The sequence below is a fragment of the Protopterus annectens genome, chromosome 6.part0, assembly GCF_019279795.1.
Source record: "Protopterus annectens isolate FY-2018-M chromosome 6.part0, PAN1.0, whole genome shotgun sequence".
Taxonomy (NCBI): Eukaryota; Metazoa; Chordata; order Ceratodontiformes; family Protopteridae; genus Protopterus; species Protopterus annectens.
Genome location: NC_056737.1, coordinates 350222105 through 350247049, shown reverse-complemented (window position 1 = coordinate 350247049; position 24945 = coordinate 350222105). Strand labels below are relative to the sequence as shown.

Sequence of the window (24945 nt, the reverse complement as noted above, 5' to 3'; positions counted from 1 at the left end):
AGTATGGTGGAATAAATTAAAAAAAAAATAACATCAACGCTGAACACTAAAGTGCAAAGCTGTATTTTATGTAAAACACTTCAACTTGAGCTAAATATGAATGTGGAAATTGTTTTTTTTATGTTAAACAGATCTTTTCCCATTAATTATTATATCAGTTCTAAGCAACATACTATTAAAGCACTATCAGGATGATTTGAGAACACAGCTTGACATTTCTAGAAAAGACATGACCTGGGGTTCATACCATTAAGCCTATACTTAGTGTACCCTTTCTGAATGAATAAGCAGTGCAAACAGTATGATAGAGATGTTCCTGAATACAGAAAATATACACTTAGTGACAACCTTTATGAATCCCAGGAATGCAGTGGTAACCTTTATGAATCCCAGGTATGCAGTGGTAACCTTTATGAATCCCAAGAATGCAGTGGCAAACTTCATGAATCCCAGGAATGTGATGGTAACCTTTATGAATCCTAGGAATGTAATGGTAGCCTTTATGAATCGCAGGAATGCAGTGGTAAACTTTATGAATCACAGTTATGTAGTGGCAACCTTTAAGAAACCCAGGAATGTAATTGTAACCTTTATGAATCCCAGGAATGTAATGGCAACTTTTAAGAATCCCAGGAATGTAATGGTAACATTTATGAATGCCTGGAATGTAGTGGTAAACTTTAAGAATCCCAGGAATGTAATAGTAACCTTTATGAATCCCAAGAATGTAGTGGCAAACTTTAAGCATCCCAGGAATGTAATGGTGACCTTTATGAATCCAAGGAATATAGTGGCAACCTTTAAGAATCCCAGGAATGTAATGGTGACCTTTATGAATCCCAGGAATGTAGTGGTAATCTTTAAGAATCCCAGGAATGTAATGGTAAGTTTTATGAATCCCAGGAATGCAGTGGTAACCTTTATGAATCCCAGGAATGCAATGGCAACCTTTATGAATCCCAGGAATGTAATGGTAATCTTTAAGAATCCCAGGAATGTAATGGTAACCTTTATGAATCCCAGGAATGCGATGGCAACCTTTAAGAATCCCAGGAATGTAATGGTAACCATTATAAATACCAGGAATGTAATGGTAATATCTATGAACCCCAGGAATGCGATGGCAACCTTCAAGGATCCCATGAAAGTAATGGTAACCTTTATGAATCCCAGGAATGCAGTGGTAACCTTTATGAATCCCAGGAATGTAATGGTAACCTTTAAAAATCCCAGGAATGTAGTGGTAACCTTTAAGAATCCTGAGAATGCAATGGTAACCTTTATGAATCCCAGGAATGCAGTGGTAACCTTTATGAATCCCAGAAATGTAACGGTAACTGTTATGAATGCCAGGAATGTAGTGGCAACCTTTAAGAATCAAAGGAATGTAATGGTAACCTTTATGAATCCAAGGAATGCAGTGGTAACCTTTATGAATCCCAGGAATGTAATGGTAACCTTTAAGAATGCCAGGAATGTAATGGCAACCTTTATGAATCCCAGGAATGTAGTGGTAACCTTTAAGAATCCCAGGAATGTAATGGTAACCTTTATGAATCTCAGGAATGTAGTGGCAACCTTTAAGAATCCCAGGAACGTAATGGTGGCCTTTATGAATCCCAGGAATATAGTGGCAACCTTTAAGAATCCAAGGATTGTAATGGTGACCTTTATGAATCCCATGAATGTAGTGGTAACCTTTAAGATTCCCAGGAATGTAATGGTAACTTTTATGAATCCCAGGAATGCAGTGGTAACCTTTATGAATCCCAGGAATGTAATGGCAACCTTTAAGAATCCCAGGAATGTAGTGGTAACCTTTAAGAATCCCAGGAATGTAAGGGTAACCATTATGAATTCCAGGAATGCAGTGGTCACATTTATGAATCCCAAGAATGTACTTGTAACCTTTATGAATTCCAGGAATGTAGTGGCAAATTTTAAGAATCCCAGCAATGTAATGGTAACCTTTATGAATCCCAGGAATGCAGTGGTAACCTTTATGAATCCCAGGAATATAATGGTAACCTTTAAGAATCCCAGGAATATAGTAGCAACCTTTAAGAATCCTGGGAATGTAATGGTAACCTTTATAAATCCCAGGAATGCAGTGGTAACCTTTATGAATCCCAGGAATGTAATGGTAACTGTTATGAATGCCAGGAATGTAGTGGTAACCTTTAAGAATCCCAGGAATATAATGGTAAGCTTTAGGATTCCAAGGAATGCAGTGGTAACCTTTATGAATCCCAGGAATTTAATGGTAACCATTAAGAATCCCAGGAATGTAGTGGAAATCTTTAAGAATCCCAGGAATGTAATGGTAACCTTTATGAATCCCAGGAATGTAGTGGTAAACTTTATGAATCCCAGGAATGTAATGGTAACTTTTATGAATCCCAGGAATGCAGTGGCAACCTTTAAGAATCCCAGGAATTTAATGGTAACTTTTATGAATCCCAGGAATGTAATGGTAACCTTTATGAATCCCAGGAATGCAGTGGCAATGTTTAAGAATCCCAGGAATGTAATGGTAACCATTATAAATCCCAGGAATGTAATGGTAACATTTATGAATCCCAGGAATGCAGTGGCAAACTTCAAGGATCCCAGGAAAGTAATGGTAACCTTTATGAATCCCAGGAATGCAGTGGTAACCTTTATGAATCCCAGGAATGTAATGGTAACCTTTAAAAATCCCATGAATGTAGTGGCAACCTTTAAGAATCCTGAGAATGCAATGGTAACCTTTATGACTCCCAGGAATGCAGTGGTAACCTTTATGAATCCCAGAAATGTAACAGTAACTGTTATGAATGCCAGGAATGTAGTGGCAACCTTTAAGAATCAAAGGAATGTAATGGTAACCTTTATGAATCCAAGCAATTCAGTGGTAACCTTTATGAACCCCAGGAATGTAATGGTAACCTTTAAGAATGCCAGGAATGTAATGGCAACCTTTATGAATCTCAGGAATGTAGTGGTAAGCTTTAAGAATCCCAGGAATGTAATGGTAACCTTTATGAATCTCAGGAATGTAGTGGCAACCTTTAGGAATCCCAGGAACGTAATGGTGACCTTTATGAATCCCAGGAATATAGTGGCAACCTTTAAGAATCCAAGGACTGTAATGGTGACCTTTATGAATCCCATGAATGTAGTGGTAACCTTTAAGATTCCCAGTAATGTAATGGTAACTTTTATGAATCCCAGGAATGCAGTGGTAACCTTTATGAATCCCAGGAATGTAATGGCAACCTTTAGGAATCCCAGGAATGTAGTCGCAACCTTTAAGAATCCCAGGAATGTAAGGGTAACCATTATGAATTCCAGGAATGCAGTGGTCACATTTATGAATCCCAAGAATGTAATTGTAAGCTTTATGAATCCCAGGAATGTAGTGGCAACCTTTAAGAATCCCAGGAATGTAATGGTAACCTTTATGAATCCCAGGAATGCAGTGGTAACCTTTATGAATCCCAGGAATATATAGGTAACCTTTAAGAATCCCAGGAATATAGTGGCAACCTTTAAGAATCCAAGGATTGTAATGGTGACCTTTATGAATCCCATGAATGTAGTGGTAACCTTTAAGATTCCCAGGAATGTAATGGTAACTTTTATGAATCCCAGGAATGCAGTGGTAACCTTTATGAATCCCAGGAATATAATGGTAACCTTTAAGAATCCCAGGAATATAGTGGCAACCTTTAAGAATCCTGGGAATGTAATGGTAACCTTTATAAATCCCAGGAATGCAGTGGTAACCTTTATGAATCCCAGAAATGTAATGGTAACTGTTATGAATGCCAGGAATGTAGTGGCAACCTTTAAGAATCCCACGAATATAATGGTAAGCATTAGGATTCCAAGGAATGCAGTGGTAACCTTTATGAATCACAGGAATTTAATGGTAACCATTAAGAATCCCAGGAATGTAGTGGAAATATTCAAGAATCCCAGGAATGTAATGGTAACCTTTATAAATCCCAGGAATGTAGTGGTAAACTTTATGAATCCCAGGAATGTAATGGTAACCTTTATGAATCCCAGGAATGCAGTGGCAACCTTTAAGAATCCCAGGAATTTAATGGTAACTTTTATGAATCCCAGGAATGTAATGGTAACCTTTATGAATCCCAGGAATGCAGTGGCAACCTTTAAGAATCCCAATAATGTAATGGTAACCATTATAAATCCCAGGAATGTAATGGTAACATTTATGAATCCCAGGAATGCAGTGGCAATGTTCAAGGATCCCAGGAAAGTAGTGGTAACCTTTATGAATCCCAGGAATGCAGTGGTAACCTTTATGAATTCCAGGAATGTAATGGTAACCTTTAAAAATCCCAGGAATGTAGTGGCAACCTTTAAGAATCCTGAGAATGCAATGGTAACCTTTATGAATCCCAGGAATGCAGTGGTAACCTTTATGAATCCCAGAAATGTAACGGTAACTGTTATGAATGCCAGGAATGTAGTGGCAACATTTAAGAATCAAAGGAATGTAATGGTAACCTTTATGAATCCATGCAATGCAGTGGTAACCTTTATGAATCCCAGGAATGTAATGGTAACCTTTAAGAATGCCAGGAATGTAATGGCAACCTTTATGAATCCCAGGAATGTAGTGGTATCCTTTAAGAATCCCAGGAATGTAATGGTAATCTTTATGAATCTCAGGAATGTAGTGGCAACCTTTAAGAATCCCAGGAACGTAATGGTGACCTTTATGAATCCCAGGAATATAGTGACAACCTTTAAAAGTCCAAGGATTGTAATGGTGACCTTTATGAATCCCATGAATGTAGTGGTAACCTTTAAGATTCCCAGGAATGTAATGGTAACATTTATGAATCCCAGGAATGCAGTGGTAACCTTTATGAATCCCAGGAATGTAATGGCAACCTTTAGGAATCCCAGGAATGTAGTGGCAACTTTTAAGAATCCCAGGAATGTAAGGGTAACCATTATGAGTTCCAGGAATGCAGTGGTAACATTTATGAATCCCAAGAATGTAATTGTAACCTTTATGAATCCCAGGAATGTAGTGGCAACCTTTAAGAATCCCAGGAATGTAATATTAACCTTTATAAATCCCAGGAATGCAGTGGTAACCTTTATGAATCCCAGGAATGTAATGATAACCTTTAAGAATCCCAGGAATATAGTGGCAACCTTTAAGAGTCCTGGGAATGTAATGGTAACCTTTATGAATCCCAGGAATGTAATGGTAACTGTTATGAATGCCAGGAATGTAGTGGCAACCTTTAAGAATCCCAGGAATATATTGGTAAGCTTTAGGATTCCAAGGAATGCAGTGGTAACCTTTATGAATCCCAGGAATTTAATGTTAACCATTAAGAATCCCGGGAATGTAGTGGAAATCTTTAAGAATCCCAGGAATGTAATGGTAACCTTTATGAATCCCAGGAATGTAGTGGTAAACTTTATGAATCCCAGGAATGTAATGGTAACCTTTATGAATCCCAGGAATGCAGAGGCCACCTTTAAGAATCCCAGGAATGTAATGGTAACTTTTATGAATCCCAGGAATGTAATGGTAACCTTTATGAATCCCAGGAATGTAATGGCAACCTTTAAGAATCCTGGGAATGTAATGGTAACTGTTATGAATGCCAGGAATGTAGTGGCAACCTTTAAGAATCCCAGGAATATATTGGTAAGCTTTAGGATTCCAAGGAATGCAGTGGTAACCTTTATGAATCTCAGGAATTTAATGTTAACCATTAAGAATCCCAGGAATGTAGTGGAAATCTTTAAGAATCCCAGGAATGTAATGGTAACCTTTATGAATCCCAGGAATGTAGTGGTAAACTTTATGAATCCCAGGAATGTAATGGTAACCTTTATGAATCCCAGGAATGCAGTGGCCACCTTTAAGAATCCCAGGAATGTAATGGTAACTTTTATGAATCCCAGGAATGTAATGGTAACCTTTATGAATCCCAGGAATGCAGTGGCAACCTTTAAGAATACCAGGAATGTAATGGTAACCATTATAAATCCCAGGAATGTAATGGTAACATTTATGAATCCCAGGAATGCAGTGGCAACCTTCAAGGATCCCAGGAAAGTAATGGTAACCTTTATGAATCCCAGGAATGCAGTGGTAACCTTTATGAATCCCAGGAATGTAATGGTAACCTTTAAGAATGCCAGGAATATTGTGGCAACCTTTAAGAATCCTGGGAATGTAATGGTAACCTTTATAAATCCCAGGAATGCAGTGGTAACCTTTATGAATCCCAGGAATGTATTGGTAACTGTTATGAATGCCAGGAATGTAGTGGCAACCTTTAAGAATCCCAGGAATATAATGGTAAGCTTTAGGATCCAAGGAATGCAGTGGTAACCTTTATGAATCCCGGGAATTTAATGGTAACCTTTAAGAATCCCAGGAATGTAGTGCAAATCTTTAAGAATCCCAGGAATGCAATGGTAACCTTTATGAATCCCAGGAATGTAGTGGTAAACTTTATGAATCCCAGGAATGTAATGGTAACCTTTATGAATCCCAGGAATGCAGTGGCAACCTTTAAGAATCCCAGGAATTTAATGGTAACTTTTATGAATCCCAGGAATGTAATAGTAACCTTCATGAATCCCAGGAATGCAGTGGCAACCTTTAAGAATCCCAGGAATGTAATGGTAACCATTATAAATCCCAGGAATGTAATGCTAACATTTATGAATCCCAGGAATGCAGTGGCAACCTTCAAGGATCCCAGGAAAGTAATGGTAACCTTTATGAAACCCAGGAATGCAGTGGTAACCTTTATGAATCCCAGGAATGTAATGGTAACCTTTAAAAATCCCAGGAATGTATGAATCCCAGGAATGTAATGGTAACTGTTATGAATGCCAGGAATGTAGTGGCAATCTTTAAGAATCAAAGGAACGTAATGGTAACCTTTATGAATCCAAGGAATGCAGTGGTAACCTTTATGAATCCCAGGAATGTAATGGTAACCTTTAAGAATCCCAGGAATGTAGTGGCAATTTTTAAGAATCCCAGGAATGTAATGGTAACCTTTATGAATCCCAGGAATGCAGTGATAACCTTTATGAATCCCAGGAATGTAATGGTAACCTTTATGAATCCCAGGAATGTAGTGGCAACCTTTAAGAATCCCAGGAATGTAATGCTAACATTTATGAATCCCAGGAATGTAGTGGCAACCTTTAAGAATCCCAGGAATGTAATGGTAACCTTTATGAATCCCAGGAATGTAATAGTAATATTTATGAATCCCAGGAATGTAGTGGCAACCTTTAAGAATCCCAGGAATGTAATGGTAATCTTTATGAATCCCAGGAATGTAATTGCAACCTTTATGAATCCCAGGAATGTAATGGTAACCTTTATGAATCCCAGGAATGTAGTGACAATGTTTAAGAATCCCAGGAATGTAATAGTAACCTTTATGAATCCCCAGAATGCAGTGGTAACCTTTATGGATCCCAGGAATGTAATGGTAACCTTTAAGAATCACAGTAATGAAGTGGCAACCTTTAAGAATCCCAGGAATGTAATGGTAAACTTTATGACTCCCAGGAATGTAATGTTAAACTTTATGAATCCCAGGAATTTAGTGGCAACCTTTAAGAATCCCAGGAATGTAATGGTAACTTTAATGACTCCCAGGAATGCAGTGGTAACCTTTATGAATTCCAGGAATGTAATGCTAACATTTATGAATCCCAGGAATGTAGTGGCAACCTTTAAGTTTCCCAGGAATGTAATGGTAACTTTTATGAATACCAGGAATGTAATGGTAAGCTTTATGAATCCCAGGAATGTAGTGGCAACCTTTAAGTATCCCAGGGATGTAATGGAAACCTTTATGAATCCCAGGAATGTAGTGGTGACCTTTATGAATCCCAGGAATTTAATGGTAACCTTTATGAATCCCAGGGATGTAATGGTAACCTTTATGAATCCCAGGAATGCAGTGGTAACCTTTATGCATCCCAGGAATGGTGGCATACCTCTTCACATCTTAGTGCAGCCTATCTGGACAATGCCCACAATAATGGGGACAAAAGCCCACAAGTAGGGATTGACTTTAAAAGGTGTGATTTTAAACTAAAAAGTTGTTAGTATAACATGATTTGCATTAGCTTGCATTTTTTTTAATGATATGATGCCTGAAACTTAAATTAATGTCATTATTTACAGATTTCAATCTTCAGTGATTTGTCAGAAAACCACAGTTTTTATGAGAAAGAGACAAAAACGTATGAGGCAAAAGTCTTGGGAGTCTATGAAAATTTATATACTTCAAAAGTATTCATGGGAAGTTATTGGTTTAGGAAAGCAAGAAAGTATAGGATGAAGAAATGAATACTTGAAAATAAAATTCTGGTAAGTATGTTTCCAGTCATATCTAAACAATTATGTCTGATGTGAACAAAGTTAAAGACAGATTAAAATAATTTAGGAATGGATTGCCACTTATTTACATAACCAGACAGAAGCATAGTTCATGTTTAATGGCTTTTAGATGATCAAATGCCAGACCTACATTCCAAATGGTCCAGGAAATGGCTAATGATAGTACCACACAGCATGTACTATCGATAGACTTTTTACATTTATTTGAGAATTTTATCCTGCACTGTGCATACTGAGAAAGATTCACACACTTTAATGGTTAGCATTATACAGCTGTATATCTGCTCATGACAATGATTCTCATATAACATCATAATATTGACAACCGTGTTCACTTTTAACACTATTAATTATGCAAAATCATTTTCTGAATAAATCAAACCAAATTGAAATATTGCGGATATAGTCCTACAAAGTTGTCCTTCAGTGCTTTCAAAAGATTACAGAATATAAATTATGGATGGCAAATGTTTCAACTACTCGACACATATTTGAATAAGACATTCTGTTATGCACACAGATTAGAACACAATGTCTTTATTACAATAGTGCAGCAATATTTATGATCCATTATTCCTTTAGCAGACACCTACGAATAATAGCTTTATAGAATTTCTGTGTAAACAGATCATATCCCACATGACTATAATACATATTATACAGTTCTTTCATACATTGTATCCACTGCTTTTATTCATTGGCTTTCTAAGCAAAAATCTTGCAGTGCAGATCATTACTGCCCTTGCTTGCAAAATGAGCTATCTATCATAATTTCTATCAGAATGAACAAATATAGCAGTAGCTGAAAGACATGGTCAGTAAACAGTCTTGAAATTAAATGTATTCATGTCAGCTTGTTTATGCAGCTATTTTTTAACAAAAAACACTAGTTTCCATTTCACTGGATATCACTGTACTGAGATACCCCTGTTCTCCATCTGCCAAAATAAAGAAAGAAAGAAAACTGACATTAAAAAGTGAAGTTTTGTAGTTTGTTGAAGAACAGCCTGCAGATTACAGTTGCAAAAATATTTTAAAGATGCTGATATTTCACATCTGAAGTATTTTAAGCAAAGAGAATTTCAGTGAATCAAAATAAAATCTATGTCAGTCATACTCACTGAAACTAATTAAACTGCTTCCGTGTTTTCGACATCCTAAACATAACATCTGAAGTGTGCCTTCATGCTTTGTTTTACAGAGATGGGTTCTGCTCTTCCGCATCATCTTTATTTAATTCTGCAATAAAAAAGAAAACAGGCAGCTCAACATCCACTTATCCTCATTGATGGAAGGTTGTGTTGCTCTTTTAGATCATTGGTACGGCTACAGTACAGATTTTAATCAAATGTGTATATTACAGATGAATTTGATTTGGTGTCGAAGTCAGCTGTGAAATAATCACTAGAGAAGGTATGTAAGCTACAAAACATTCTTTAATGCGCTATAGTACTCATAAAAACTGAAAGAACCTTCCCTGCTTTTTTACAATTACATGCAAGTAAAGTCTGTTTTCAGAAACTGCAAAATAAAATGCATACTTTTATTGACTGATATATTACAATACTCCATTGATGTCAAAGCTACTCTACAAAGATTTCAAATACAGTGTTTAGCTGTCCAAATAAGAGTGAAATGCCTTACAAACATATAATGTGCATGAAGGAGCAGACCTTTAAAGGTACTCTCTGCAGTAATCACTTACAAACACTCCCATTAACATAGACACACAGATATGAAGGTTTACTTTAAATGTGGGTCCATTAAACGAGATGCAATTATTCATTTAATCCTAAAATATTTAAAATCTTGGATAGTCACTACTCAAAATAGTGACCCTCCCTAGGTTGAAAACCTTAAAGACAATATTTTTGTGGCAGGGTAAGCTCCTGAGTCCCCATTGAAATGGAGACAAGGCCCCCCCTCACCCCCCACGCACACAAATCAATATCACACACACACACACACACACACACACACACACACACACACACACACACACACACACACACACACACACACGTACAAACATGTTGAAGGAACTGATTAAAAAATGTTACCCTCTTATTCTTCTCTATTCTCTGTTGCAAGATGCCAGCAACATACCAGTGATAACATTCTGAGTGTTAATCAACTTGCAGTAACAAAATACAAGAATTTATAAATGGTATTGTCCTTTACTTTAAAATTATACAATATAAAAATAAGTGAGACATAAAATGGCTGCAATGAAACATGTATAAACCACAGTCATTACTACCCTGTCCAGTAGAAAGCATAAATAAGAGGCCTACCTGTAGATACATTCCCCAAACTAATGTTCATAAATAAAACAGGAATTAGAATATCCCCAGCAGTTCTACATTAAAATGATAGCGGGTGTCACCTGCAGACACACACACACACACACACACACACACACACACACACACACACACACACACACAAGACTACAAAGTGACACCTTCCACTGTAGGTGGAATAGCACATGCATGGTAGCACACATGCATCACAAAGGCATGGCGTTGTAACTAGTACTTCTGTAGAGTATGCAACACAGTAAGCCTAGGGGGCAATACCATTAGGGGACAGAAGATTAAAAACCCTTTGATTGCAAAGGCTATGGCCCAGAAACACGAGGTGATTGACAGATGCAGCAAATGAGGAAAAAATTATATACTGAACTAAAGAAGAATCTCAAAAATAAATCACACAGCATTGTAAATGGACTATCCTAAAAACAAAATAAATTTAGCAAAAAAGGAAAATATTGCACATTGTCATTATTACCCCTCAAAATATTACAAAAATAAGTAAAAGAAAAGTTGCAGGAAAGTGACAGTGAAGATTCGAGCTGATCAGCATATCTCGCATAGTTCTACCATATTCATCTAGCCCATCTGTCAAGCACAAACTCAGCCATGAAACCTAAAACCTGCTGCTCCCAGACTTGAGTGCTATACTTCTCCCCAACAAACAAGCCCACCACCCAGCCTAATAAGCAAGCTCAACAAATTCCTTCATAAGTACTAAACAAAAAAAAAAAAAGCCAGCTAATGTCACTTGCCAGCAAATTTGGTTACTATCTATGCATAACATATTTAATATGTGTAACATCAGCCACCAGCATTTCTCTCTCTCTGTTACATATACATGTATTCATATCTATATCTATATCTATATGTGTGTGTGAGTGAGTGTGTGTGTGTGTGTGTGTGTGTGTGTGTGTGTGTGTGTATATATATATATATATATATATATATATATATATATATATAGATGCTCGGGCGCACACACACACACACACACACACACACACACACACACACACACACACCAAAAACTTATCATACTTAACAGTCTGATGACATTTAAGCATGACACCACAGCATGGATAACAACAAATAGTAAATGGAAGAAATATGAGTCTTGCTAGAAAAGTAGAGGGGATATAGGAATGGGAAATTATCTACAATATGTTTCATCATTGTACAAAATGTTAGGGAATATCAAGGTATGAAATTCATGCATGCACGTCTCCTTTATGGGATTGCAGCCATGATGTTTGGAATACTCATATGTGAGATTTTCCAATGATAGTTTAGAGAGTTCAAATTAGAACAAAACTACTCAGTTATTTTACACACTTTACAAGCAAAACTATTGTGGTTAATAATGCAATATAACATAAAAATGTATAACTCCATGTTTTTTGTGTTTCAGAACTATCTAAAGAATACTTAATTAAATATATTAGGTTTGAAATGCATGACTGCAATGTTTAATTTCACTTATATTCAGATGCATCAAAACAAGTGGTATACTGCAGTGAAAATATTGGCAACATTACTGACTGCTTCGATTCAATCCTATTTGAGGATATATATTATAGCCTATGTGACCACTAAACTATAGCATGATAACGCATTATAACATGTCTTTGAATGGTACTAAGATGATGCTAGCATATAAAAGTTGATCTTTATAAAACTTCTGCTGTGTGTTTAACTTTGCCCTTATAAATGCTTGGCAGATACGATCCTGTACTTGCATCTGTCACATATATTTCCATGAGTTTTGTATTTGTGAACATATTGACAATGTAGACATTAGAAATGGACTGCAGTACCTAATGACTTTATTAATTTATGTTCATCTCTGTCCAGCCTTCATTTTATTTATTTGTTATCCAGTTAAGTGTGCTGATTCAAAATATTTCAGTCATAATCAATGCCGGGGTCATTGCAAGTTGTAAACATTCATATACAGAGTAAAACCCATAAAGAAAAAACAAACATGAATGCCAATTAATTATGAATCATTCCCAAAAATGACTTAAACATTGTGTATTAGAGAACTGATACATAAACTGTTCCTTAATTTACTCCTGATATGCTCTAATCGACAAAGCTTAATTCTCTAGAATGCAGTGTCACCAATAAACAGAGTTTTGTCTCAAACAGGAATCAGAGTAGTTAATCTGTATCATGTACAGTTAGGTTATAGCTCAGGAGATGGATGTGATGGTTGTGATGCTTCTTTAAATAAGATGGATTAAGTTTATTTTGCAGGTCATGAAATGCAGTACTAGGCATATAAAGCCATATATGAGAAGGTTGTATCACCAGTGTTTTACAGGCTTGTTAAACTGTTAGAGTGACAGCAAAGCTGTAAAAAGATAGAAATATCACCCTGTCACGTAAAAGTCTAAAGAGATGGATAGTGAATAAATACAAAGAGCTTATGTGTAAAAGTTAAACATGATAAATTTTCACATTTGACTGTGATTAGTCATTCAGGTCTATTTAGCAGTTTATGGTAATGTCCTTTAGAAGAAATAATGAGGCCATATGTTGCAACATTGTTCTAGAAAGATATCATTGCAGACTAAGCCAGGAGGACAGGGCAGCGAATTGTAGAAGATATTCAGAGTAATGAATATAATCCTCTTCATAGCCTTAGAGACCAAGGAAACAGACAACTTGCTATCAGGAACCTATAACCTAGCTAACTGTCCAGCTTGTATGAAAAAAGTCCTGATATGTTCACCAGATGTTAACCTGGAAGTATAAGTAATATATATTTTTTATGAAACTTCATTTTCAAGGGGGCAACTATTATGTTAGTTAAAAGGCCAGGTTATCACAATTTCATTTTCAAAGGGTCAACCTCTAATGCAGTTTAAAGGTCAGGTTGTCATGAGGGTCTTATGTTGAGGAAAACCTAAGTACTTGTGCCTAATCTTTCCAACCATTGGTGACAGCAGGTTACCTACAAAATAATTTGTGTCATAAAACGTTGGGTTATTTAAGTGCTAGCAACAGCAGGATTGGAGCCTGCATATATTATTACCAAGTCACCTTTGTAAAGGACAATAAGGCACCGGTCAAATGCATAGACATCTGAAGACAACTATCCAATGATCAAGTACATGAAAAGCACACTACTGCAAAATGGTGGTTGCACTGCATTAGGACAGTTCCTTTTTTGTCTAACATGCAGCAAATATAGATTTGACTTTTTCACTAAGAGGCTACATTTGGCAAAGCTACTTGCATAAGGGAGGTTGTTGGGAGCTACATCTTCCTTAAACAAGAGTAATAGCTGGGCAGATTTTAAACAATGCCAGTTTACACTTTTTGTTTCATGAAAACGATATCCCAACAGGCTGTCATTTGCAGGATTACCCTAGAGCCAGTGTGAAGAATAACAGATTACTAAAGCAGTTAAGGGTGAGAGTGTTTATGATGAAGCACATCAGTCTGACAGAGTTAGCCTGGTACATAACACAAAGGGGACTAGGAAGAGGTCACTTTTGAAGCACATAAAGTAAGCAGCCTTTAGCTTGTTACTCAACAGTCAGAAAATGTATGTAATACATGAATAATGCAAACGTATTTAATCTGATGACTGAATACTGACTCAGTCATCCAGATGATCCATACCCAGAATAAATAAATAAATAAATACATACATACATACATACATACATACATACATAAAGAACCTTAGTACATCAACAGCCATGTTGAAAACAAGCAGATGAGTCCGAGACTATATACAAATCCTAGAGAAAGTAAAAAGCATAACAACTAAGATCATGTTTCTCTCTGTAGATAGAAGAACCATCAGTGTTTAATGAAGATAGACCAGATGGACTTGCATTCATAATCTGACAAGTTACAAGAGGGTAGGTATAAAGGCTTTACTGCATTTTCTGCAGGAGGAGACTTAAATGAAATATTCTGAGCAGACTGCTAAAAGCAGAAACCCTAAATGAGATAAGACTGACTTCTTCCCTTAAAAGCAATGACAATGAAAATTATCCATTGTGAAAAAATATACCATTGAAAGGAAATTTAACATAAATATATGTTCCATATTCTAAAAATTGCTTATTTCTCTCATCTTCAATATTATTTTTTTCTTTATATTCCTTTATTTTTTAATTTTTTATGTCAGCGGTGGCCACGGTGGTGCAGTGGTTAGCATTGTCGCCTCACAGCAAGATTTTCTCCAGTTTGATCCTCGGCTGGGGTACCATTTGTGCGGAGTCTGCATGTCCTCCCTGTGGTCGCATGGGTTTCCTCTGGGTGCTCTGGTTTCTTTCCACATCCCAAAGACATGATGCAGGTGGATTGGACACTCTAAAATTGGCCTTAGGTGTGAGTGTGTGTGCCTTCTGTAGAAGGTTGGGTGCTGGGCTGGCAACTCGAGACTGTAAAACTCCACTGCCAATCATGAGCAGACAGGTAATCTGCTGTGGCGACCCCTAACCGGGAAAAGCTAGAAGAAGATGTCAAGTGATCTGGTAAAATCTATTAACTTAATTTCATCTCTGTCTCAGCCACCACTTTCTACCTTTCCTTTTCCCACTACTAGAGTATGTTAGGTTTTACTTTATTTCTTATTTAATATCAGTAACCTTTCGGTCCCTAGTAACACACACAGGTTGGTATAACACATTAGTGAACACTCATCTTTTTGTCTGCCACTTTTGTGTTTGTTTAGCTTGTACTCTATAATTTATGGCTCAGTGTTACTGTTTACTTTGCTACTACAGATAAGAACTTCTCATGTGGTTCTGCTTTTGTTTCATTTAGCCAAGGGTTTGATTCCCTTAGCCTTCATTTGACTACTGTGTAATCCTGAGTAAGTCATGTAAACAGACAGTGCTCACATATTGGGTCTGAAATGTCCATGAGGATCAGTGCTCTACTCTTTACATAGGGTCATAGGTAGTTACTAGGCATGCAATCAAAGAGACCATTAAGAAGGCTAGCCTATATTCCTAATTGATCCAAAACACTGTCTAAGTGACTCGCTTAAGGTCACACAGTAGGCAAATGAAGGCTGAGGGAATCAAACCCTGTTCCCTAGGATGTATCTCATTAACAGCTCATAACCATAATCCTCTATGCTAACTGCCAGGCTTGTTGACAAATATCCAAAAAAGAACCACTGTAAAACCACAAACCAATAACTATAATGAGAGTTTTCATGTAAAAAATGCAGATTTCATCATTTTTAGTCTGATGAAGTCTATATGGTTTTTAGATGAAAGCATCATTAAAGTTAATGGCTTGCTGTCTTTTACAGTTGTTTTTTTTTTCAATATTTTTGGATTTACTGCTGAATTGCATTATCCATTTTTTAATTTTTTATCTTGGTTAACAAATACAAATAAACAACAGCTAAATAAGGGAATGTCATAGGCTTATGTTTATGACTTGTCTAATCTGAGTTCATCCCTGACTCTATTCAAACAAAACCTTAACAATTGGATGGGAAACCATAAATTTCCCCCAGTCTGGTGCTCATGCTCCTTATGGCCAGAGGCCGTCAATAACAAAAGTATTATCCTAACATCGCCCTACAAATCCTTAGCTACCTGCCTACTAACATGCCTCCTCATATGATCATGGCACCCAAATAGTTTGTGGTGAGTGGCTTGGCTTGTAACAGCCCTAGTGGTCATTAGCCTAGTTAACAACCTATTAAATTGCCATCTCTTAAAGGTACAGACTAGATACTTAACCTGGCTGCAATCTTATTTTATTGTGAACGTGTATTATGTGGTTTGCAGACTTTGCCAGGATGAATTTATATAGATGGTGGTATCCTTTACTTAAGTATTGTTAAGTTCTTCTATGTGGGGATATTTGTATGGGAGACAGGAGTTCATATAATTCATGTATATGCCTTTTTATGTGTGGAAAGTCTTTGTGATAGCCTCTTGTGAAAATGTTTTCTAACATCACTTTGCTTTGTAGTTGTCACTAAATGTGTTATTATGTTCTTCTTTCTCCAGCAGAAAAATCCCTTGCAAGCATTTAAAAAAATCTTGAGTACCTCTTTCTCATAGAAATAATTTCCTCATTGACTCTTTACAATTGTCATGTATGGGAACTTGCATTATAGGCATATTATTATGTCTGACAAAGGAAAGCAAATCTCTGCAGATTGTATTTAATGTTGGATTCTTACTTTAAAGATATAAGGATGCATTTAACTTTCTGATAGTATATAATAAAACTGTACAGAGCTGGATGCAGCAAGACAAAGCAAGTTTACTTTACTGATGGAGCACCTTGGCTCCAGTCAGCAAAGCCTGTCTGCAAACAGTGACACTGTCTGAATTGCAGTTAGATTACTGTTGCAGTAGCCTAAGTTATATGGTGCATCCTGTCAAGGATAAAACCAAGATTTCAAAGGTATAGAACACCTACTACATGCTCTAGCCACTCTATAGCTGGAGGTGAGCGGTATAAAGTCATTGGTTAGTGCACCAAAAATGTCAGAGCTTTCTTACCTCAGAAGAGGGGAGAAAGAACCATGTCATGTTGGAAAAGAAATAAAAATCCCACACCCTAGCTCAGGACCTTAAAAAAGGCGTGGTGGAGGAAGGGTGTGTCTACTGCAGTAGTGATCTAGTCAAACATCTACAGTTATGGTAAGTTTACTTACACATCTGTAGTATGTTCATTATTAGATCACTATTGGTATAGTCTATGCTGTATGGGACAACTACAAGAGCTTACAAAGAAAGAGAGAAGGAGGAAGAAGGACTTTTGAGCCCAGGAACCCCTTGAGAATACTCTCAGCAAAGCCTGCACTGACCCTAGAGAAGGAATATAGTTTGAAGTGCTTAGGAAAGGTGTATACAGATGACCAAGTTGCTGCTGATCATATACTTCTAGCGTCTAGTCCATTACAAAAAGGGACAGAAGTAGCCACAGTCCTAGTGGGCCCTGATTTGGTGTGGAAGTTTCTTGTTACAATGAGAATAACAAAAAGCAATAACATGAGGCCATGTTTTTTTTTGCCTTCATAGGAAATAACTAGTTGAGCAGAAGTCATGTATTTTGTCTTTTCAATATATTATCTGAGTTGCCCATGACATCTAGTATGTGTGAATTTCTTTCTCCCTCATTTTTAGGTTCTGGAAAGAAAACAAGAAGATGAACTGCTTGGTTCAATGGTTCAATGTAAACTGTGAAACACCCTTTAGCATTAAGGAAATATTTTTTTCTCAAAGTTACTCTGTCTTTGTGAAAATTTCAATTTAGCTGGCTCACCATAAGAGCTTGTAACCCAGATAATCTTCTTGTAAAAGTCAGAGCAATGCATGACACTGTCTTCCATGATAAGAACTTCAAATCAGCCTTATGAGCAGATTCAAAAAGAAACACTGCATGTTTTCCAGTACAGACTTAAGATCCCACAAAGGAGCTCCATACCTACCTTCTAGGTGGACAGATGTTCAGTAACTGTTTAACCTAAGCTAGGATAAAAAGGGGAATCAAAGGGCAAACAAGCAGAAATGGCCTAAGGCTGAATCTTAATAGAAGATTAAAAAAGGCCAGAGGATAACAACTCATACAAATACTGTAGGCCCAAAGGAGCATAAATGGGATCCTAGTTCTTGTCTTGACACCGATTTGAAAATCTTTCTTTTTACACATATAAAGATTATGTAGTAGCAGATGTATTTGCTTCATTTAATAGCTTCTGCACATCCTCAAAAAAGGTGCCTAAAAGTGACTTAAATTCTGTCATCTAGGCAGTCAGTTGAAGAAACTGAAGATCTTTAAGAAGTGCCATATAGCCAGTTCTATTTTCTTAGACTGTCCTTTTTTGGGGAGAATACTTCTTTCTTGTTTGAACCTCCATGCGTTTGCATTTTGAAATTTGATTTGTTTGGGTATTGCTGGAAACACATATGTTGCTTCCCTAAAACAGCCTGAAATGGAACAAAAATGTTGGTTATATTTTGGCAAGGAGTATTTAAAAAGCTGGTAACCCCTGAATTAACTTTCCCCTTTCATCAGCAGTGTCATAAACATTCCATAGAGAATACTTGGTTACTAGAAACTCAAAGGATACTAATGAATTCAGAGATGCCCTAATCTCTGAAGAAAGAAGGTTAGAAATTAACTTTCTCATAAGCGCCTGACAATTCACTGGGATTCTAAACACTAAGGGAGGAGGAATATAAACTTTTTTTTTTTCCTCTGAAACTATCAAAGACTTTTCCCAGCTTATCAGAAGAATAGGGCTGGCTGCTATAAGGAGTTTAACAGAAACTGATTTTGACAGATAAATAACCACAGGATCTAACATGAGATTAAAAAAAGAGAAATTTGTGGAGCTCCTTATATAATTAATCAAACTTTCTGGAAGCAGATGGCTGATTGTCAGACAATTTCCTGGCTGCAAAGAAAGCATTATCTAAGGCAGACAACACCAGAAGAACAGCTACAGGTTAAGGAAAACATACCTGTGACAAATCATAATTTCCTGGCTGGGATCACTGTATTTCTTTTTGTTTACAGAGAAGCAAATCCTTCATTCAGACAATAGTATCAGAAAAAAAAAACTACTCTTCATAGTTCGAAGAATAACTTTCCTCAGAATCAGATTCTCCATCATGTGGAACAGGAACTTTAGAACAAGAAAAAAAAAGAAAGTCCAGGAATGGTGAACGGGTTGATTAGTTGGAACACATCCAAAGAAAAAAATTTTTTTTTGACTTCCTAGTCTTGGCTTCACATGATACCTGTCGGAGAAAAGAAAAGTTACACATTTTCTTATTCTGATATTTTGTTTTAAGTTCTTGAAGTACACTATATTTTAAGAAAACCTAAGAATGCTATGTGAAGAGGTATGGATTTTCTTTTTGGTTTTTTTAAATTTTTTTTTTTTTGTTCACCATAAATTTTGGGCTTTTTTTTTTTTTTTTTTTTTTTTTTTTTCTTGTTCTAGGAACTTTAGAAACACAGTCTTATCCTGTGTCCTGTCCCTTAGACTAAAGATCAGAATCTGAGAGAGAAGAACATTTTTTTTTGTTTTTAAATAAGGAGAAGATTCTGTATAAAAAGACTTAAGTCTTTAAATTTACCTTTACAAAGACTAGTTAACCCTCCTTATCTGCTTTAGGTAGAGATAAATGTTCATAGGTTCATAGTTTAGGCTCATAGTTTAGTACTAAGTTAACTGCCCTTATGGGCCATTTTAAGCCTATCCAATTACCCATTTTGAGAGTCAAACCCTGCACCTTGTGATTATAAGGTAAACAACTTAACCATTATGTGTATCTTTATGCCTCCTTTTTACTAGAAGACTCATCAAAAAGAGACTGCCTAGAAGGACTATCCTTTCCCCTGGAATAAAGCTCCTCATTTCAGCTAAGTGAAGGGACATCACCGAGTCCTTTTTCATTTGCAGTCAAGAGTGGTTCTTCCTTACCCAACAAGGGCAGCTGAACAGCTGGGAGGACATATCTGCCTGCTAGTCCTTACTGCCTTCTCAAGGACCAGCTCCAAAGGGACTGAGATGAAGTGATGAGTGGTACAGGAGAGTCACCAATCTACTGCTGAGGAAAAGGGGATGTAGAAGTCGAGACAAAAGCCTTACAAATAACTTTTATCTTTCTTCAGCTCAGGAATGAAACAACTGAATTGCCAGAGGCAGACCAATGTCTGTGTCAGAAAAGGTATATAGCAAATGGATAGCTGTTCTTTGAAAAGTTGGTCTTACCTCCTAACAGAAAAGTTAAGTCCTGTAGTAAGACATTTTAGTGGTACCCAACAACCACACTAGCCCCAGACCTAAGCAATACCTTTCAACAGAAAAGTAACACTTTTCCTTATATACAAAAAAAAATGGTTAATAATAAGGGAAACCACATAAACCCAGGATCATTTGTCTACTGAAAGAGGTGACTGACAAGCAGATAATGGAGCTTAGTAGACAAATAACCTGGGAAAAATAAGGAAAGCAAGTTTTAATGACAATCTCAAATAACACAAATCCTTGCCCCTAGCTGCACATTTTGACAAAAAGTAAAACCTTTTCTTACAAAAAATAAATATCCAAAAAGTGTTTTCCACAGGGAACTATGGCCATGGAAATATAAGATCTGAGGTAGAGTTCTTCATGACAACTACTAAATGCACCAGTGTTTGACAGAAAAGAATGTTTCTACACAAAACAATGATGAAGCGGAAAGTACTCCTGAATGGGGTATTTATCTTGCTCAGCCCTTGTGAAATGGTAGCCAGCTGTCCATCATTCAGAGCCCGCAGGGAAGATTGCACTTTTTCAAAAATTTCTAATGTTTTTGCACCCTAGTCACTATGCACTGCTGTCTTTTCCAGTATCTGGTGGCTGGCGGTGTGTGGAAAGTAGCCTAAAGCTTTGGAAGCTGGCTATCTGGCTCGTCAGAACCTTGACAGAATGTCCCATAAAGCTTCACATTCATTATAGTCACAAAATTTCTGTTTGACCAATGAACATAAACTGGATAATTTAGTTTATACATAAGTCATTAACTTTATTTTCTGGATTTCACTTCAGGATTTATAGTTTGCCCACTGACATTTCATGCCTATTCTTTCAAGTAATCAGAAGTGGTCAGGGATTCTCTGTTCCTGGTATCCTTGGTGACAGCAGCTGCAGACGTGCATGGCCATCAAATCATCAGATCAGAACTAGAATTTATTATTTACTTATTTATTTTACATTTGTTTACCAGGAGAGTCTGACTGGGCATGAGTCCCATTTTCAGCAGAGGCCCAGGGAGAAAAGCTCCACAAAGGTTAGTACAATGACTGAAATATACAAGTTATAGTGCAGTATAAATGAAGTACAACAGCTGTTGCAAGTTCAGAGGCATGAGTTAAGACTGCTAGATGAACTTCCAATTTATTTTTAAATGTATTAAAGTATGCAGTTGCCAGAACTTTTAGAGAAAGTATTAAACCAGAGGCGAGACATGTGGGACAGCATTTTCCAACAGTACAAAGCAACAAAAAAGAATGACTTTCACATATGCTAACATGGTCGTATACACATGCAAAACAATGACTCCCTTCAATTTCCTGCAGTGGCTGGAAGCCATATAAAAATAATGGTCTAGCAGTAATTCATTACCTGTATGTAAGCTAAAAAATGTAATATGCTAAAAAAAAATTTTTTAAAAATCATAAAAAAATTAAATCAGTTTTACAACTGTTGCAATAGATGAGGGAAATATACTGTAGAATGGCCTCTCATTTTCAAAGTTTCAAGATTTTTTTATAGACAGTAGAGCAAAAAGAGAAAATAAATCATTCGGATCAGTTTTCTTATGCAAAAGTAGTAGAAAATGTGATCCTGTAAAATAAAGCAAATAATTTCATAACTTATACATAAATTGCCATTATCTTATTTAAAATTATAATAATATAACATAACATTTTCATTATTAAGTCCCAAAGAATTGATTTTCACTTACAAAACTGGTGAAATGTCAAGGAGAACATGATTAGGGTATAAAATTCAATTTTCTAAAATTTGTTGAAAAAATTCATAATGCTTTACTCGAGAAGTGCAGCTTTGCTCTAAATTAAACTCCAATTCTACATCATCTCTAGCACACAATAGAAAAGGGAAAAAGAACAGCAGTAGTAAGCATGCCTCTCAACTGCCCAGATATGGAGAATGTACAGATTTTAGTCTCATGTTTTTTGGTCTGTTCGTCATAAAATTTGTGTTTTTTTGGCAAATTACTGAGGGATGAAGTCCCTAAATAACATACATTTGCATTTCAGACTTTATATCCTTCAGAAAATACATGCTAACACAAAACATGTTATTCTAGCAACCTTCTAAGTTGCTAAGAGCAATATTTAAAATCTGTCCCAGTTTTGGGGCTTTGTCTCTCCATTATTTTAGGCTTTGTGCAGATTTGTGCAAAGAAGCTGAGAGGTATGGAATTAAGGTCTTCAGTAAAAGAACATACATCAGTCAAAGATTCATATCTAACATAGGTATGATTTAATGTGAATGGTAAGTCATAGTTATTCTTAATCGTAATTTGGATGAATGGATTGTAGCCACAAAATTCACCCCTGATTTACCACCCTTGCCCATCATGTACTGGGGCAATATGTAAATGTTCCACTCATCTCTGGGTTATTTGTTTCTAAAAATTAAGGACTAAAAACTTTACTGTTGTGTATGGCTAGGTTTCTAAAGATCTTCACTGATCAATACTCTAGTCAGTACTTGGTGCAGCAGTAGCGTTTTTGCCTCACAGCAAGAGGTTTTCCGGTTCAATTTTCGGCAGGGGTGCTTTCTGTGTGGAGTCTGCATGTCATCCCTGCATTCATGTGGGTTTTCTCCGGGTGCTCCGGTCTCCTCCCACATTACAAAACACATGCATCTGTAGCATTTCTCCCTGGGCCTCCGCTGAAAATTGGCTTTGTTCCAAGTCGGACTTTCCTGGTTTGCAAATGTTAAATAAATAAAATAAAATAAACTTACTGGTGTTAACGTTGTCATTTAAAGATTAGGACCCAGACTGGAAATTCTTGGACTTGGTCTCAAGGGATAATTGCAGGTGGAAGGAATTAGAGACCTATCAATCTCACAAGCCTCATCTCCATAGCCATATATATTATAACTGGAGTCATAAACTAAAATACTGAGATGTTATTAGACCTGCCTCTTAATGATGTGGCCTTGTGAAGGGGAGTTCCTGAATACTGAATCAGGTCAACTTCTTCAAAAAATGGTTGTGGAGGTTGTAGATAGTGGCCATGTGGTAATCACAAGATATCTTGACTTGGCTAAGTACTACAACACCATTCCCTATGCTGGCTTTATACAAAAGCTAAATGCTTTAAGAATTGAGCCATATGTGGTACAGTGGACAACAAACTGCCTTAAAGACAGAATCCAAACATTGGAAGTTGCAGGTACCTCATCAGAAAGTATGAAAATGGCCATCAGTATCCCTCAGGACTCAGTGATGGGACCACACTATTCTGACCTCTCAGATCTCTGCCACAGGTAAACAGTGTTTGCAGATTTCTGTGAAATGGGGGGGGGGGTTGTTGTTAAAACACTCTGTGACAGCCAAACCTTCCAGAATGAACTTTTCCTGGTTAACTATTGGTATACTAAAATAGGCTCAAACTAAATGCTTAAAAGTGCTAAATTAGGTTCAAACTAAATGCTAAAAAGTGTGGTATTATCACATTTGGTAGACAGTCCATCTCCTCATCAAACTGTATAGACAACACACTGCTACAAAACAAAAATATGGTAAGGTACTGAGGAACTTCAAAGGATAATTCCCTCTCTTTTGACAACCATGTGACAGTGGTTGTCAATAAATTCTTTTATTTAGTGTGATTGAGTTTCAGTTTTCTGTATTTTCTTGCTGTACTTAACTGCTTTCCACCTAAACGCTGATTTTCCAGCACTTATTGTGATTTAAAAGCTTGTTTTTTTCACATATTGTACTTATTTGACTGCCTGCACTTTTAAAAAGTTGTTTTTTGTTTAAATAAATTGTTTAACTGTTGTAGGCTACACACTAAAGTGTGATAGCCTTTTCTGATCACTTGTAGTTATTTAAAGCTGTTTTAAGTGTACTTTTTACTGTTTTTGCCTTATCTTTTTTAAAAAAAATAAATAAATACATTTCTTGTTTCCCTGCCTTTCTAAGCTAGTATAGTCCAGTTTTCAGGCTATTGCTGAATTCAGGGCTGTGTTACAAGTTTCTGAGTTGCCCAGACCTTACTTGGATAGAGGGAAGTTTCTCTGTTCACCTGTGAGAGAGGGGAACTTTGAGCAGCCATCTGTCCCTGGAGGAGTGGTTCCAGCCTAGAAGTTAGTAGTTTAAAAAATGTGTTGCATGGTTTTGTGCGTCGGGCAGCACCGGTTAGCTAGGGTTAAATTATTCCTGGCTCCACTAAGTCTCCTCTTCAGTTTTTCACTTGAAACTAATCTAACTCTTGACCTAAGCACTCAAAAAGCATCCTACAGTCCAGCACTTGCTCAGACCTAATAGCAAGCATTAATATACCCCGACACTTGACTGCCCAGCAGGGCAAGGCTCTTTATCCACCCCTCACCGACCAAGCGACTTAGCAGCTCACCCTACTATTCAGGCTTGACCAAAGGGCAACTTCAGATGTACTCTCCAGTCCAGCTGGTGAATCTGGGTATCCTGAGGCAATGTTACAACTGCCTCA

At 36.8% G+C, this 24945-nt stretch overlaps 1 protein-coding gene across 1 annotated transcript in view; it reads right to left on the bottom strand.

The window, feature by feature from the left end:
• TMEM121 (transmembrane protein 121) overlaps positions 1–24945 on the bottom strand; it is a 1625720-nt gene that overhangs the window by 1013038 nt on the left and 587737 nt on the right. The window contains exon 2 of the mRNA XM_044074106.1: positions 9541–9658. The gene's annotated coding sequence lies outside the window, so the exon portion shown is untranslated. The remainder of the gene's footprint in view (positions 1–9540; positions 9659–24945) is intronic.